At 42.3% G+C, this 17,909-nt stretch overlaps 1 protein-coding gene across 4 annotated transcripts in view; it reads left to right on the plus strand.

Moving 5' to 3' along the window:
• The first annotated feature begins 1,127 nt into the window (after positions 1-1,127).
• klc3 (kinesin light chain 3) overlaps positions 1,128-17,909 on the plus strand; it is a 66,363-nt gene continuing 49,581 nt past the window's right edge. For 3 of the 4 annotated variants that reach the window (XM_041179444.1, XM_041179447.1, XM_041179448.1), the window contains exons 1-2: positions 1,128-1,251; positions 5,600-5,694. The gene's annotated coding sequence lies outside the window, so the exon portion shown is untranslated. Of the gene's footprint in view, positions 1,252-5,389; positions 5,427-5,599; positions 5,695-17,909 lie in introns of those variants that run through there. The other variant, XM_041179446.1, reaches the window with a different exon arrangement.

Below are 17,909 nucleotides of genomic sequence, written 5' to 3' on the forward strand. Positions count from 1 at the left end.
CTTCACAAGAGCGATTATGAAATAAAATTTGACACTGATCCATATAAGGAAATATTAGGGCTGATGCTCAAAAGCTTGGCCAAAAAGGCAGGTTTTAAGGAGCATCTTAAAGGAGGGGAGAGGTAACGAGGCAGTGGGGTTTAGGGAGGGAATTCCAGAGTTAAGGATCCAGGCAGCTGAAGGGACGACCGCCACAGGTGGAGCAATGGAAATTGGAGACAAGAGGATAAAATTAGTGGATCACCACAATTTGGCAAAGTTATAGGTCTTGAGGAGTTTAGGGAGGTAAGGGGGGGCAAGGCCTGAGGATGAGAATTTTAAAATAAAAGGAAGCAACTGGAAACATTGAATTCTGTCAGAATTCTGTGACTCTGAGCAGGAGCCCAAGGGTCAGTGGTTGCAGGTAGGTGCTGACGTCAGATGGATGAAAATCAAGCCGTTCAGCTGGAGCTCAGTGGACAGGTGCTCTCACCTCCTGAGTCAGAGGGGGTGGTTTCGAATCCTGCTCCGCAGACCTGAGTATATAATCCAGTCTGACACTCTCAGTGTTTAAACTGAGGCCAAATCTGCCCTTTCAGGTGGACACTTATTTGTGCCCTGGCTAACCTTTAACCTCAACCAACAGCAGGAAGACATTGCTGTTTGTGGGAGCTTGCTGTGCACAAATTGGCTGCACATTTTCTACATTGCAAAAGTGATTGAGCCTCAAAAACAGTATTTAATTGGCTGTAAATTGCTTTGGGACAGTCTTTTTGGAAAAAGAATTACATGTTAATGGAAAAAAATTCGGGATAGCAATGGATTGTAATGAATGTAACAAAGAGGACAAGTTTGGCATCAACTTGACTGAAGGCAACAGGGCTGAGATCACGTGACAGGCGTCGGGCCAGCCGATTACGTCACCGCATGCCCATCACGTGACGGAACAAAGACGGGACGGAAACGCGAACCAATCGGGGGCAGAGCCGTTCGGCCGCCCGGTTACGTCATCGACTGCCCGTCACACGCGACGGGACCCAGGCCCCGCCCCTCCCCGTGACGTCGGGGCGGGGTTTTCCTCCGCGGGGCGGGGCGGGGCAAGGCGGGGGCGGGGCGGTCACCTAGCAACGGGGCCTTGGTGACGGGAGGCGAGAGATTGGGAGACGGGCGGCGGAGGAGGGACGGGCACCGGGCACCGGGTACGGGGCAAGGAGGGCCCCTCACCCTCCCACACCCCCACTGCAGCACCGGCCCCGAGCGCGGCGGAGAGCGGTGAGTGCAGCAGCGGGAAAGCCGAAGGCTCAAATCATCCCCCCACCCAACCCCCTCAGGCTCAACCCTCCCCTAGTGATGGGTAGGATGGTGCAGGTTAACCCATTAACCAGTTATTAACCAGCACCTAACTAACTAACTAACTAATACAAAACTCATCTCTATTTGCTAATTAGAAATTCAACGTTTTAAGTTATTTCCTTATTTGTTGTTTATTTCATATCTAATATATATGTAACTATAATATATTTAATATATTACATTTATAGTTAATATTTAATTTTATATTAAATTATCTTCATTTTGCCTTTTAATTTTTCATTTGATCTTTTTAAAATTTTGTTGATATTTTATTTCCATTTCTATATCAAGTTTCCTTTTTACCTCTGTTTAATATTTTAGTTTTATTTTTGTTTAATATCCTCTTATGAATTTTGTTTTAAATTTCTATACAATGTTTTATTTTTACTTTGTTTAATATTTTAGTTTTATTTTTGTTTAATATCCTATGTTACGAATTTGTTGTTTAATATTTTAAATTATTGTACAATATTTTATTTCTATTTTGTTTAATATTTTGGTTTTATTTTTGTTTAATATCCTCCGTTATGAATTTTGTTTTAAGTTTCTATACAATGTTTTATTTTTACTTTGTTTAATATTTTAGTTTTATTTTTGTTTAATATCCTATGTTATGAATTTGTTGTTTAATATTTTAAATTATTGTATAATATTTTATTTCTATTTTGTTTAATATTTTTGTTTTATTTTTGTTTAATATCCTCCATTATGAATTTTGTTTTAAATTTCTGTACAATGTTTTATTTTTACTTTGTTTAATATTTTAGTTTTATTTTTGTAATCCTATTTTGAGTTTTTTGTTTCATGTTTTATTTTAAATTCCTGTAGTGTTTTGCTTTTATTTTGTTTAATATTTTGGTTTTACTTTTGTTTAATATCTTCTTATGAATTTTTAAAATACTTTATTTTAAATTTCTGTACAATGTTTTATGTTTAATATTTTGGTTTTATTTTTGTTTAATATCCTATGTTATGAATTTGTTGTTTAATATTTTATTTTAAATTATTGTACAATTTTTTTTATTTTGTTTAATATTTTGGTTTTATTTTTGTTTAATATCCTCCGTTATGAATTTTGTTTTAAATTTCTGTACAATGTTTTATTTTTACTTTGTTTAATATTTTAGTTTTATTTTTGTAATCCTATTTTATGAGTTTTTTGTTTCATGTTTTATTTTAAATTCCTGTAGTGTTTTGCTTTTATTTTGTTTAATATTTTGGTTTTACTTTTGTTTAATATCCTCTTATGAATTTTTAAAATACTTTATTTTAAATTTCTGTACAATGTTTTATATTTAATATTTTAGTTTTATTTTTGTTTAATATCCTATGTTATGAATTTGTTGTTTAATATTTTATTTTAAATTATTGTACAATATTTTAGCTTTATTTTGTTTAATATTTAATATCTTCACTTTTTTTGATATTTTATGTGTAATTTATTTTTGTTCAATATTTTACTTTACATTTTAATTTATGTTTACTTTACGTTTTTGATTTATTTTATATTACATTTAACCTCTTTAATTTTATGTTCAATATTCTAATATATTTTTAATTTTTGCCTATATTTTATATTTATCATTTAATTTTTATATTTTATTTAATTCATACTTAATATTTTTATTTATTTTAGGGTTGTGAATCTCTGGAATTCTCTATACCCCAGGGAGCAGTAGATACTCTGTTGTTGAGTATGTCCAAGACCAAGTGATAGATTTTTGGACGCTATAGGAATTACGGGATATGAGATAGGGCAGGAAGATCAGAAACAATCATACAGTATTAATTGGCAGTGCAGGCTCGAGGGGCTGAATAGACTACTCCTGCTCCTAGTTTTATCTAACTGATAATTAGTAAATTAGGTAACAAATTTATTCACTAACTTACCCCCTCTGTTCATGAGACAATTAGTAAGCAATTTAGACCACTTAATTTAATTGTACAACTATTCCCTCATTTTGTAATCTCATATCAATAATGCCACACAAACTCTTTGCGCCTGTCTAACTCTTCAATCAGCTGAATGATCATTACTTTAATGATTTCACGTTTAACAGTTCACCCAGGTAATAATCGAACATCTAATTAATCAGACTGGCTGAAGATTAAATTTGGCAACATGGAAAGATGATCTCTTCTAGAATTTTGTAAAGTTATAATGCAAGCAATAAATCAAATATATTCAGGAGTGAACTCAGGAGACGGCATGTTTGAGGATGAGTGCAGTTAATGGACTACTGTCCAGTCCAAACTTTCATCTTGACTAGCTGCCTTTCATGAAAGCCCAGTTAGTGTTGTGTTAATGTCTTTCATGCAAGTTTCAGCAACAGTCAAGTTCTGACAGAAGCAAGTCGGATAAATATTTTCTGCTTTCATAGAAGGTACAGCATGGAAGGAGGCCATTCAGCCCAACTCTTCTTTGCTGGTGTCTCTATGAACACAATAGGAGCTGGAGTGAGCTCTGTCACCCCTTAAACCTGCTCTTCCATTCAGTGTCGTGGCAGAACTACCTCAACACTTAAACCCTATCAAATCCCTTCACGATCTTAAAGACCTTCATTAGATCTTCCCTTTTCCAGAGAAAAGAGCCCCTGCCTGTTTAGGGTTAGAAAGTAAGACCTGCATTTGTATAGTGCTTTTTACAACCACTGGATCTCAAAGTGCTCCACGGCCAATGAAATACTTTTGAAGAGTAGTCACTGTTGTGAACAAGGCAGCCAATTTGCGTGCAGCAATATGATAATCACCAGATTGCCTAGTTTTTAGTGATGTTGGTTGAGGATAAATATTGGCCAGGAGAACTCGCCTGCTGTTCTTCAGAATAATGCAGTGCGTTCATTTACATCCATCAGATTGGTTAAATATCCCATCCAAATGGTTAAATATCCCATCAAAAAGACGGCAGCACTCCCTCAGTACTCCACTGGAGTGTCAGCCTTGATTTTTGTGCTGAAGCCCTGGAGTGGGACTTAAACCTGGAACCTTGCGATTCAGAGGTGAGAGTGCTACCAGCTAAGTCACTTCTGATACAGTTTCCTGATAAGCATACCCTCTGTTCTGGTGTCATATTGTGACAATTTGTTTTCATAACTACGTTGTATATTTGCCTGATGCATACCTCATTTTCCTTCAGTGTAACACACATCTCCCCAGGCAAGGAGCCATAGTGAAGCTCACTCCCAGGTTAGCAATTTGGAGATGTTCTTCCCAGTGTTTTCCCTGCGATCCTGTTGTGGAATTTTCATGTCGCATCTACCTAATTAGTAAATGCCAAGCAAGAGTTGTTTTGCCCTTCTTAGCTCGACATGTATTGGGAGGGGTCCTTTTCTCACAGCCAAACATCAAGATGAATTAGTAATCATTACATACTTTTATCATTCCCAACAGAAATGATAGGTATTACAGCAAAAACATGCTGACGTGACATGCAAGTGTGTTAGTTTAAGTGCAGCTGACACCAATACCCTAGTGAGATGTGGTAACAACATTGTTCCCTGGTTTACAGTTATATATTTCAGCCCCCAACAAAGCACACTGTATCTCCTGCATCGTGGATACTGCTGAGATTAAGCATCCTCAGGAATTCCTTGATAAAAACAAAAAACTGCGGATGCTGGAAATCCAAAACAAAAACAGAATTACCTGGAAAAACTCAGCAGGTCTGGCATCTGTATTTTACCAGTTCTGTCGAAGGGTCATAAGGACTCGAAACGTCAACTCTTTTCTTCTCCGCCAATGCTGCCAGACCTGCTGAGTTTTTCCAGGTAATTCTGTTTTTGCTCAGGAATTCCCTGTTTACTTTAAGTTTACAGAAGCATCTGTTGGGATGCGTGCTATCTAGTGCCTCGCCCATTTTCCCTTCTCTTTGTTTTCTTCCAATCAAAACAGAGCGGCTGGCTATAACTGAGAGTGTTGGCACAAGGTGGGGCACACTGTATCAACCTTCAAAACAATACTTCCCCATTGCCTCTGCAAAGTGCTTATCCTGGGAGATGTTGTTTTAATACATATAGATAAGGAAAGGGTTTTTGTTTTGTAAAGCTTTCTCTAACGAGCAGCCTTGCCGAGAAAGAGGAACTGTTAAACATGAGGTAAATTTTTTTTTACATCTAATTCACATGCCTTAATTTGCCTGTATTTTACTAGTCATTATCTGAAAGGTTGTGCTGACTTGCCGGAGTAGCTCACCATTAAATCGGCTGTTTCAACAAAGCAGTGAACAAGCATATAATTATATGAATATTAATTGTATGCTTAATGTCAGCACCTCTCTTGAAGCTGGGGAGTTCTGCTCGTCGACCAGCTAAAGCTACTGTCTGGCTTCACTGAAGACTGAGAAGCATAGCAACTGTTTAGCTTGTGAGTAATGTTGGTGCTTTTTATTTTCTTGTCTCTAATCTGCTGTGGTGATTCTCTCTGTTGTCCTTCAACCTGCAGTTTTTGAGCTCATGCTTCTATCTTGAGTTCAAATTTGGTTTGACAGCAATGGATGTGATCTTGTCGATGGTGCTGTGAGTAAGTATATTATTTAACGTGTATCAGAGGCGGACAGACCAGGAAAGCCCCGTCCTGTATGCCTGGTCACTGCCAAAATGAGTTGGTCTCAGTCGGGGTGACAATAGTGGGGGGCAAAGTGAGGGATGAGGAACAAACAGGCAGTTTTTCATTGCTGGTGGTGTGGGCAGAGAATTGTGTTTGTGACTTCATGTCCAGTCAAACGCCCCACCTGTATATTCCCTAGGTTCTTATGCAGGGAGGGCCGCTTAGGTGAAGGGTAAGGAGGCCTCCCTCACTCGCGGAACTGTGCTCCAGTAAACAACAAGGCTAGCACTGGGCAGGCGGGGAAAAGCAGGGTAGAGGAAATATCGGTCTGCTTCCAGTGAGTTTTAAATGTGTGTGCGTCTGTTCTAATGGAGACAACCTGGTGATAAAAGCTTCTGGAATGGGCAGACCCACCATGTGCATTGTAGCAACTGCTACTCTGCACCCCTGCTGCCTCAGCAGAAACCCAGGAACGAAGAACGGAAAACAAGTTATTCAGCATTGAAACGTGGCCAAGTAGCTGGAGTACGGCCTCTTAATCTATTAATAATGAGATTCCCATTGATTCTTCCGCTCCTCCTTTCATGACGGCTAATCATACTGCAGATATTCGTGGAGTTAATAGCACAAAATTAGTTTAATTTTCTGCTTGAATCCTTGATGTGGTGCAGGACTTCTAATGTGTTTACAAAGGGAAAGAGGGGCAGAGGTCAGAAGTAAGAATTTGCATTTCTATAGCGCCTTTCACAACCTCAGGACGTCACAAAGCACTTTAGTTTACAGCCAATGAAACACTTTTGAAGTGTAGTCACTGTTGAAATGTTGGAAACGCAGCAGCCAATTGACACACAGCAAGATCCCACGATCCACAGTGACCATGTAACCTGTTTTCGTGATGTTGGTGGAGGGATAAATAGATGGAGGACACAAGGGCGAAATCTCCTGCTCTGTTTCAAATAGAGCAAAGGGACTTTTTACGTCTGAGGGTAGATGGGGCCTCAGTTTTAAGCTTCATTCATAAGATGGCACAGCACCTCGAACAGTGCAGCACTCCCTCTTTACTGCATTGGGAGTGTTAGCCTGGATTTTGTGCCCAAGGCTCTGGTATGGGACTTCAACCCACAACCTCCTGCTTCAGACAAGAGTGTTATAACTTAGCCAAAATATCTTGGCACAACATACTTAATCATTTTTGAAAAGCATCTTATTCTTTAGCGAATTGTTTTGTTTTTAATGTTTGGAATGGTGGTGAGATGAATTGAACACCTTTTTCATCAGTGTAGTGGTTTCATCTTTTTTATCTGTTTATGAGATGTGTTTTTTTATTTATTCATGGGATGTGGGCTTCGCTGGCTAGGGCAGCATTTATTGCCCATCCCTAGTTGCCCTTGAGAAGGTGGTGGTGAGCTGCCGTCTTGAACTGCTGCAGTCCGTGTGGTGTAGGTACACCCACAGTGCTGTTAGGGAGCGAGTTCCAGGATTTTGACCCAGTGACAGTGAAGGAACAGTGATATATTTCCAAGTCAGGATGGTGAGTGACTTGGAGGGGAACTTCCAGGTGGTGGTGTTGCCAACTATCTGCTGCCCTTGTCCTTCTAGATGGTAGTGGTCATGGATTTAGAAGATGCTGTCTAAGGAGCCTTGGGTGAATTCCTGCATCTTGTAGATGGTACACACTGCTGCTACTGTGAGCCGGTGGTGGAGGAAGTGAATGTGCATGGGGTGCCAATCAATCAGGCTGCTTTGTCCTGGACAGTGTCAAGCTTCTTGAGTGTTGTGGGAGCTGCACTCATCCAGGCAAGTGGGGATATTCCATCACTCCTGACTTGTAGATGGTGGACAGGCTTTGGAGAGTCAGGAGGTGAGTTACTTGCCACAGGATTCCTAACCTCTGACCTGCTCTTGCAGCCACAGTATTTATATGGCTAGTCCAGTTCAGTTTCTAATCAATGGTAACCCCCCCAGGATGTTGATAGTGTGGATTCAGTGATGGTAATACTATTGAACGTCAAGGGGTGATGGTTAGATTCTCTCTTGTTGGAGATGGTCATTGCCTGACACTTGTGAGGTACGAATGTTACTTGCCACTTGTCAGTGCAAGCCTGGATATTGTCCGGGTCTTGCTGCATTTGGACATGGACTGCTTCAGTATCTGAGGAATTGCAAATGGTGCTGAACATTGTGCAATCATCAGTGAACATCCTCACTTCTGACCTTATGATGAAGTAGCTGAAGGTGGTGGGGCCGAGGACACTACCCTGAGGAACTCCGACAGTGATGTCCTGGAGCTGAGATGACTGACCTCCAACAACCACAACCATCTCCTTTGTGCTCGATATGACTCCAACCAGTGGAGAGTTTTCCCCCGATTCCTATTGACTCCAGTTTTGCTAGGGCTCCTTGATGCCACACTCAGTCAAATGTGGCCTTGATGTCAAGGGCAGTCACTATCACCTCACCTTGGGAGTTCAGCTGTTTTGTCCATATTCGAACCAAGGCTGTAATGAGGTCAAGAGCTGAGTGGCCTTGGCGGAACTCCAAACTGGACGTCAGTGAGCAGGTTATTGCTGAGCAAGTGCTGCTTGATAGCACTGTTGATGACTCCTTCCATTACTTTACTGATGATCAAGAGTGGGGTGGTAATCGGCCAGGTTGGATTTGTCCTTTTTGTGTACAGGATATACCTGGGCAATTGTCTACATTGCTGGGTAGATGCCAGTGTTGTAGCTGTACTGGAACAGCTTGGCTAGGGGCACGGCAAGTTCCAGAGCAGAAGTTTTCAGTACTATTGCCGGTATATTGTCAGGGCCCAAACCCTTTGCAGTATCCAGTGCCTTCAGCCGCTTCTTGGTACCACATGGAATGAATTGAATTGGCTGCGTGATACTGGGGACCTCCGGAGGAGGCCAAGATGGATTATCTACTAGGCACTTCTGGCTGAAGCAAATGCTTCAGCCTTATCTTTTGCACTGATGTGCTGGGTTTCCCCATCATCGAACATGGGGATATTTGTGGAACCACCTCCTCCAGTGAGTTGTTTAATTGTCCACCACCATTCACAACTGAATGTGGCAGGACTTCAGAGCTTAGATCTGATCCGTCGGTTGTGGGTTCGCTTAGCTCTGTCTATCACTTGCTCCTTATGCTGTATGGCACACAAGTAGTCCTGTGTTATAGCTTCACCAGGTTGACACCTCATTTTTAGGTATGCCTGGTGCTGCTCCTGGCATGCCCTCCTGCACTCTTCATTGAACCAGGGTTGATCCCCTGTCCTGATGGTAATGGTAGAGTGGGGGATATGCCAGGCCATGAGGTTACAGATTGTGTTAGAGTACAATTCTGCTGCTGCTGATGGCCCACAGCACTTCCTGGCTGCCCAGTCTTAAGTTGTTTGATCTGTTCGGAATCTATCCCATTTAGCATGGTGGTAGTGCCACACAACACGATGGAGGGTATCCTCAAGGTGAAGGCGGGACTTCACTTCCACAACAACTGTGCGGTGGTCACTCCTACCGATACTTTCATGGACAGATGCATCTGCGGCAGGCAGGTTGGTGAGGATGAGGTCAAGTATGTTTTTTCCTCTTGTTGGTTCCCTCACTACCTGCCGCAGATCCACTTTAGCAGCTATGTCCTTTAGGTCTCAGCAAGCTTGGCCAGTAGTGGTGCTACCGAACCATTCTTGGTCATGGACATTGAAGTCCTCCACCCAGAGTACATTCTGTGCCCTTACCACCCTCAATGCTTTCTCCAAGTGCTGTTCAACATGCAGGAGTTGAGGGAGGGGGGTACGTGATAATCAGCAGGAGGTTTTCTTGCCCATGTTTGACCTGATGCCATAAGATTTCATGTGGTCCAGAGTCAATGTTGAAGACCCCCAGGGCAATTCCCTCCCAACCATATACTCTGCTGGGCCTGTCCTGCCTGTGGGACAGGACATACCCAGGGATGGTGATGGTGGTGTCTGGAACATTTATCTGTCAGATATAATTCCGTGGGGATGACTATGTCAGACTGTTGCTTGACTAGTCTGTGAGATAGCTCTCAATAGCCCCCAGATGTTAGTAAGGAGGACTTTGCAGGGTCAACAGGGCTGAGATTGCCTTTGTCGTTTCCGGTGCCTAGGTTGATGCAGGGTCGTTCACCTAGTGCCATTCCTTTTTTGAGACTTTGCAGCAGTTTGATACAACTGAGTGGTTTGCTAGGCCATTTCAGAGGGCATGTAAGAGTGAACCACATTGCTGTGGGTCTGGAGTCACATGTAGGCTAGACCAGGTAAGGACGGCACATTTCCTTCCCTAAAGGGCATTAGGGAATCAGGTGGGTTTTTACAACAGTCGACAATGGTTTCATGGTCACCATTAGACTTTTAATTCCAGATTTTTATTGAATTCGAACCTGGGTCCCCAGAGCATTACCCTGGTTTACTAGTCTAGTGACAATACCACTATGCCATCGCCTCCCCAGTATTTGTTGCCCATCCCTAACAGCCCTTGAGAAGGGGTGGCGAGTTGCTGTCTTGAACAACTCCAGTCTGTGTGTTGTAGGTACACCCGCAGTGCTATTAGGGAGGGAGTTCCAGGATTATGACCCAGTAACGCTGAAGGAATGGCAGTGCATTCCCAAGTCAGGATGGTGCGTGACTTGGACGGGAGCTTGCAAGTTGTGGTGTTCCCATGCAGCTGCTGCTTTTGTGCTGCTGAATCATACAAGAATCATAGAATTATTACAGCATGAAAGGAGACCATTCAGCCCAGCATGTCTGTGCCAGCTCTCTGCAAGAGCAGTACACCTAGTTTCACTCATAGGAACACAGGAAATAGGAGCAGGAGTAGGCCATTCAGTCCCTCGATCCTGCTGCACCATTCAACTAGATCATGGCTGATCTTCTACCTCAACACTATATTTCAGCAATATCCCCGTATCCTTTGATATCTTTAGAATCTAGGAATCTATCGATCTCTGTCTTGAACATACTCAATGACGGAGCCTATAAAGCCCTCGGGGTAAAGAATTCGGAAGATTCACCATCCTCTGAATGAAGAAGTTCCTCCTCATCTCAGCCCTAAATGGCCTTCCCCTTATTCTGACACTGTCTCTCCTGGTTCTAGATCCCTCATCCAGGGGAAACATGCTTCCTGCATCTACCTTACTCAGATCCTCTTGCAATAAAGGCCAACGTACAATTTGCCTTAAGAACAAAGACACCCAGGTCCCTTTGGACGTGTCCCAATCTCTCACCATTTAAGAAATACTGTACATTTCTGTTTTTCTTACCAAAGTGGATAACTTCACATTTTTACACGTTATATTCCATTTGCCATATTCTTGCCCACTCACCTAGCCTGTCTGAATCGCCTTGATGCCCCTCTGTATCCTCCTCACCACTCACATTCCCACCTAGTTTTGTGTCATCAGCAAACTTGTGGAAATATTACATTTGGTCCCCACATCCAGGTCTCGATATAGATTATGAATAGCTGGGGCTCAAGCACTGATCCTTGCGACACCCCCTAGTCACAGCCTGCCAAACTGAAAATGGTCGGTTTATTCCTACTCTCTGTTTCCTGTCCGTTAACCAATTCTCAGTCTATGCCAGTATAACACCTCCAATCACATGTGTTCTAATTTTGCGCAGTAATCTTCTGTGTGTGAGCTTACGGAAAGCATTCTGAAAATCCAAATACACCACATCCACTGGTTCCCCTTTATTAACTCTGCTAGTTATGTCCTCAAAAATCTCTAACAGGTTTGTCAAACACGATTTAGCTTTCATAAATCTATGTTGACTCTGCCCAATCCTACCATTATTTTCAATGTGACCAGTTTTCACATCCTTTACAATAGATTCTAGCGTTTTCCCTACTACTGTTGTCAGACTAGCAGGATTGTAGTTCCCTGTTTTCTCTTTCCTTCCTTTCTTAAATAGTGTGGTTACATTTGCTACCTTGCAATCTGCAGGAACTGTTCCAGAATCTCTAGAATTTTGGAAGATGATCACCAGTGCATCCACTATCCCTACGCACACCTCTTTCAACATTCTGGGATGTAGATCATCAGGCCCAGGGGATTTATCAGCTTTTAGTCCCATTAATTTCTCCGTTATCACTTTATTACAAATACTAATTTCTTTCATTTCCTCATTCACAATAGTCCCTTGGTTCTCTAGTATTTCTGGGAGATTTTTTGTATCTTCCTCTGTGAAGACAGACACAAAGTATTTGTTTAGTTTCTCTGCCATTTCCTTATTCCCCATTATAAATTCTCTTGTCTGTGCCTGTAGTGGGCCTACATTTGTCTTTGCTAATCTTTTCCTTTTTACACACCTATCGAAGCTTTTACAGCCTGTTTTTGTTTCTGGCTAGTTTACTTTCATATTTATTTTCTTTCTTAGTTTCTTGGTCCTCCTTTGTTGAATTCAAAATGCTTGTAATCCACGGGCTTCCTACATTTTTGGCGACTTTATAAGCCTTTTCTTTTAACCTTTAACTTCTCTTGTTAGCCGCAGTTGGATCACCTTTCCTGCTGGGATTTTGTACCTCAGAGGAATGTAAATTTGTTGTAAGCCATGTATTAATTCTTTAAATGCAGCCATTGCCTGTCTCCAATCATACCTTTTAATGTAGTTTCCCAATTTACCACAGCCAATTTGTCTCTCATACCTTCGTAGTTTCCTTTGTTTGGATTTAAGACCCTAGTTTCAGATTGAACTACATCATTTTCAAACTTAATGTAATATTCCTTCATATTATGGTCACTCTTCCCTAAAGGCTCCTTTACAACAAGATTATTAATTAGACCTTTCTCATTGCATAATACTAATTCTGAATTAGCCCATTCTCTAGTCAGTTCCTCAACATACTATTCTAGAAAACCATCTCGTATACTTTCCAGGAATTTGCCCTCCATAGCATTAGTGCTAATTAGGTTTACCCAGTCTATATTTAGATTGAAGACCCTCATGATTACTGTATTACCATTGTTACATGCACCTCTACTTGCCTGATTTATACTGTACCCTACCAATGTTTGCTGCCCCTTGCTGTTTCTTAGCTCTACCCAAACTGAATCTACGTCTTGATCTTGCTTTAAGATCCTCTCTCACGAATGTACTGATCTCATCCTTTATTAATAGCGCTACCCAACCTCCTTTTCCTTTTTTGCCTATTCTTCCTAAATTCTGAATACCCTTGTACATTCAGTTTCCAGCTTTGGTCAACTTGCAGCCATGTCTCTGTAATGGCAATTAGATCTTACCTGTTTGCTTCTATTTGTGCCACCAATCATTCTACCCTGTTGCAAATGCTGTGTGCGTTCAAATAGAGTGCCTTTAATTCTGTATCTTTATTATTTTTGCAACCTCTAGCCTTGTCAACTGGTATGCTCTTTAAGCTTGTACACACTGTCCCTTCCTGCCACACACTGCTTATCGTTACTCTTAATGCCACCTTATTGCCTTGCTTTGTCCTTGCTCTTTAATTGATCACATCTTCCCTCACTTGATCCCTTCCCCTCACCATTTAGTTAAAAGCCCTCTCCAGCGCCCTGGTTACATGACTTGCTGGAACACTGGTCCCAGCACGGTTCAATTGAAGACCATCCCGACAGCACAGCTCCCACTTTCCCCAGTACTGGTGCCCGTTCAGTGCGGTAATGGTTGCATATGTAAATCCTGTGTAAGCTGCTTAGAAAGTCACATTAGCCTGTGTGCTGGATTGGGGTCTCATCAGATCCAGGTGTAAATTAGAATTGATAATATTTGAATCTCAGTGATTCAGTAACGAAGGTAACCGTTGTACAGTATGTCACGGTACTGCTGATTACGCTGCTAGGCACTGCCCTTTCTGGTGCTTTCATTTCAGAAGAGAAGCTAACTCTTTTTCAAAAGCTAACTAACTTTTTTTTTGAATGGCCTCCTCCTGCGCTGTAACAATTCAGTGATTCTCTGAAAAGCAAAAATAAAGGTTCCTTAAGCCCTGCCAATAGTCTCTGTGATCGTTTTTAAAGCCCTTCCTCTTAAACTGTGTAGTTTGTATCAAAGAACACATTCAGGACCAATTGGATAAATTACTGAAACAATCGCATGAATTATGAAATTCATTTTGCATTTCTTTGGCAAGAGTGGAAAGCCCACAGGCCTGAATTTGTAAGCAAAAGGCAGCTGTGATGACAGAATACAATGTTTGAAAACGCACAGCGTGAGCATCATAGAAATTTACAGCACAAGAAGGAGGCCATTCAGCCCTTCCTGTCCATACCAGTCAAAAAAGAGCCATCCAGCCTAATCCCACTTTCCAGCTCCTGGTCTGTAGCTCTGTTGGCACTCCAGGTGTTTAAGCCTTGAGGGTTTCTTCCCTGACCACTTTTCTGACAGTGAGTTTCAGACATAAATAAAAACAGGGAATGCTGGAAAAACTCAGCTCGGTCTGAACATGCCAGCTCTGAAGAAGAGTCATACGGACTCCAAACATTAACTCCGTTTCTGTTTCCACAGATGCTGCCAGACCTGCTGAGTTCTTCCAGCATTTTTTGTTTTTATTTCAGATTTCCAGCGTCCGCAGTATTTTGCTTTTATTTTAGTGAGCTTCAGACCCTCACCGCCCTCTGGGTGAAAGCATTTCTCCTGAAATTTCCTCTAATCCTTCCGCGAACGACTCTAAATCTACGTCCCTTGTTTACTGATCTCTCTGCTAATGGAAATCATTTCCGACAATGGTCGATGCAGTGAGTTTCCCTTCCGAGAGTGAAATACCTAGCAGCCTGTTCACTATGGAAGCTCTTGTGTGTCCACATGCCAGGTGCTGGCACCACCAGGTGCTTGAATGAAAACAGAGAATGCCAACTTGGCAACTGAAAGTGAAAAGGTACCTTAGCATTCCGGGTGGGACCATCTGCAGGGATCTTGGGGAGGCAGGCATGTGGAACTTCCTACGGTTCTGATGAAACTAACTGCCTGTAACATTAGTCTCTCTTTCCAAGGCTGGCTATCCAGCTGTGCTTTGCTGAATGTTTCCTGCTCTTAGTCTAGATTCCTACATTTGTATGCTTCATCACTTATGTGGCTGCGGAGATCTGTCCGTCTCCTTGGTCACTGCAAAGCAGCGTGTGTTGTGACGTTGGGGGAGGATAGGGAGAAGGGAAAACTGGTAGTACTGTTTTCACAGATACCCAACTAAATTTGGGTTTATCAAAACATTCCCCCTGTCCTTCTCTCTTTTTTTAAAAGGTTACAACTTCTGGGCAAGATACCAGAAAATGCTAGAGGCTGACAAACCCTGTACGTGTTTTGCGCAAAGCCCTGTCTGATTGTGTTTGATAATCTGCCATTCTCATTCTAATCCAGTCCCCTGGTTAAGAATGTTGCCTGCAGGCTAGGTTTTAAGTACACCGTGGTTCCAAAGTGCTTAAAACAGCTTTCACTCCTCCAGGGACTTTGACAGCAGGATGGGAGGGTGGGAGAGATTTTGTTGCTCAGATAGCTTTGCAAGGTTCAAGCTGAGGGACCCTGGTTCAATGGAGAAATGTGACCAAGCCTAACTGTATTCTCACACAGCACCCACAAACCTGCTCTTCCAGCAAGGATCACTGGATAGTGGTCAGTCACCCATTGAATGATGGCGCTCAGCCATTGTGAATGATGCACGAGGGTCTGAATTCCTGATCTGCCCTGTGCTTCCCCTGGCGTAGTGGAGGCAGGTTCAGTGAAAGCCTTCAAAAGGGAATGAGACAGTTATCTGATAAAGGAAGAATGTGCAGGGTTACGGGGAGAAGGGAGGAGAATGGCACTAAGTGAATTGCTCAATAGGAGAGCCGGTACAGATATGATGGGCCAAATCGCCTCCTATGTAACAATTCTGTGGTAAGGTCGCTGGACTAGTAATCCAGAGGTCTAGGCTAATGCTCAGGGGACATGGGTTCAAATCCCACCACAGCAGCTGGAGGAATTCAAATTTAATTAATAAAAAATCTGGAATTGAAAGCTAGTCTCAGTAATGGTGACCATGAAACTATCATCGATTGTTATAAAAACCCATCTGGTTCACTGATGTCCTTTAGGGAAGAAAATCTGCCATTCTTACCCAGTCTGGCCTACATGTGACTCCAGATCCACAGCAATGTGGTTGACTCTTAACTTCCCTCTGAAATGGTCTAGCAAGCCTGTTAAAGGACAATTAGGGATGAGCTACAAATGCTGTCCTTATCAATGATACCCAGATCTCATGAAAGAATTTTTAAAAAGTCCTTAATGATAGAAGTTAATGACAGGAGACATTTACCCTTTATGTTTGTACCACCTCCTTGCTAGAGCGATCCAAACCTCATCTCACTGTCCTGCTGTCTCCTCATAGTCCTATCTTTTTCTCCGCTTTGAGTATTTGTTCACCTTTCCCTATAGGTACATTAGTCACAGTCTCATCCAATCCCTAGCAGAAAAGCACTCCATTCTTCAATAATTTTCCGTGTACATTCTGCCTCTCTCACTCTCTTTCTGTCTCTCACTAACATAGTGCATTTTAAAAATTTAACCTTTCATTGGATGTGGACACCACTGGATAGGCCAGCATTTATTGCCCATCCCTAATTATCCTTAAGAAGGTGGTGGTGGGCTGCCTTCTTGAACCGCTGCAGTCCATGTAGTGTAGGTACACCCACAGTGCTGTTAGGGAGGGAGTTCCAGGATTTCGACCCAGTGACTGTGAAGGAACGGCAATATATTTCCAAGTCAGGGTGGTGTGTGGCTTGGAGGGAAACTTGCAGTTGAAGTTGTTCCCATGTGCCTGCTGCCCTTGTCCTTCTAGGTGATAGGGATCACGAATTTGGAAGGTGCAGTCAAAGGAGGCTTGACGAGTTGCTGCAGTGCATCTTGTGGATGGTACACACTGCTGCTACTGTGCATCAGTGGTGGAGGGCCTGAATGTTTAAGGTATTGTATGGAGTGCCAAACCAGCAGACTGTTTATCCTGGATTTTGCCAAGCTTCTTGAGCATTGGTGGAGCTGCACTCACCCAGGCAAGTGGAGAGTATTCCATCACATTTCTGACTTGTGCCTTGTAGGTGGTGGACAGGCTTTGGGGAGTCAGGAGGTGAGTTACTTGCCGCAGAATTCCCAGTCTCTGACCTACTCTTGTAGCCATGGTTTTTATATGGCTAGTCCAGTTCAGATTCCAGTCAATGGTAACCCCAAGGATAATATTACCAATTGTAATAACCCCTTGCCTTGGCCAGGATCAGCCAGTAGCACAGACTGATGATTGAAGCTGTAGCCTTATTGGCCAGGATACCTCCGACAATTTCTAATCGTCGGACTAGTGTATTATGAATACATCACGATTACTGAAATGCATAGCTGAAACAGCCAGCTAGTTAACCTTTCGAATTCAGACATTTTTTAAAACAAAAATTATACTTTCTACGCTGTACAAAGTGAGATGTATTGCTGATGGAACTTTCTATTTTAGACACCCAATGCTAACATTAAGCCCAGTTGTGGCTCAGTTGTTAGCATGCTCGTCTCTGAGTCACGAGGTTCCAGGTTCAAGTTCCAGGGCTTGAGCACAAAACCTGAGACTGACACTCCAGTGCAATCCTGCAGGAGTGATGCATGTCGAGGTGCCAAATTTCAATGAGACATGAAACTGAGGCCCCATCTGCCTGCTTGTGAAAGGTACCATTATGAAAGGTACCATTACACTATTTTGAAGAAGAGCAGGGGAATTCTCCCCAGTGTCCTGGCCAATACTTATTCCTCAATCAACATCACACAAACAGATTATCTGGTCATTACATTGCTGTTTGTGGGATTTTTGCATTGCCCAAATTAGATGCTGCATTTCCTACATTACAACTGTGACCACCCTTCAAAAGCATTTAATTAGCTGTAAAGTGCTTTGAGCTATCTGGTGGTCATGAAAGGGATGATAGGCCAAGTTAGCAGCTAAACATCACACCCATGCTCCAGAGTACCAACTGTGGGAGATTAACTGAAGCTCACTGTTATTGCTAGCTGAACTGTAGTTAGTGCACTGACTATT

Source organism: Carcharodon carcharias, chromosome 34, assembly GCF_017639515.1.
Source record: "Carcharodon carcharias isolate sCarCar2 chromosome 34, sCarCar2.pri, whole genome shotgun sequence".
Lineage (NCBI taxonomy): Eukaryota > Metazoa > Chordata > Chondrichthyes > Lamniformes > Lamnidae > Carcharodon > Carcharodon carcharias.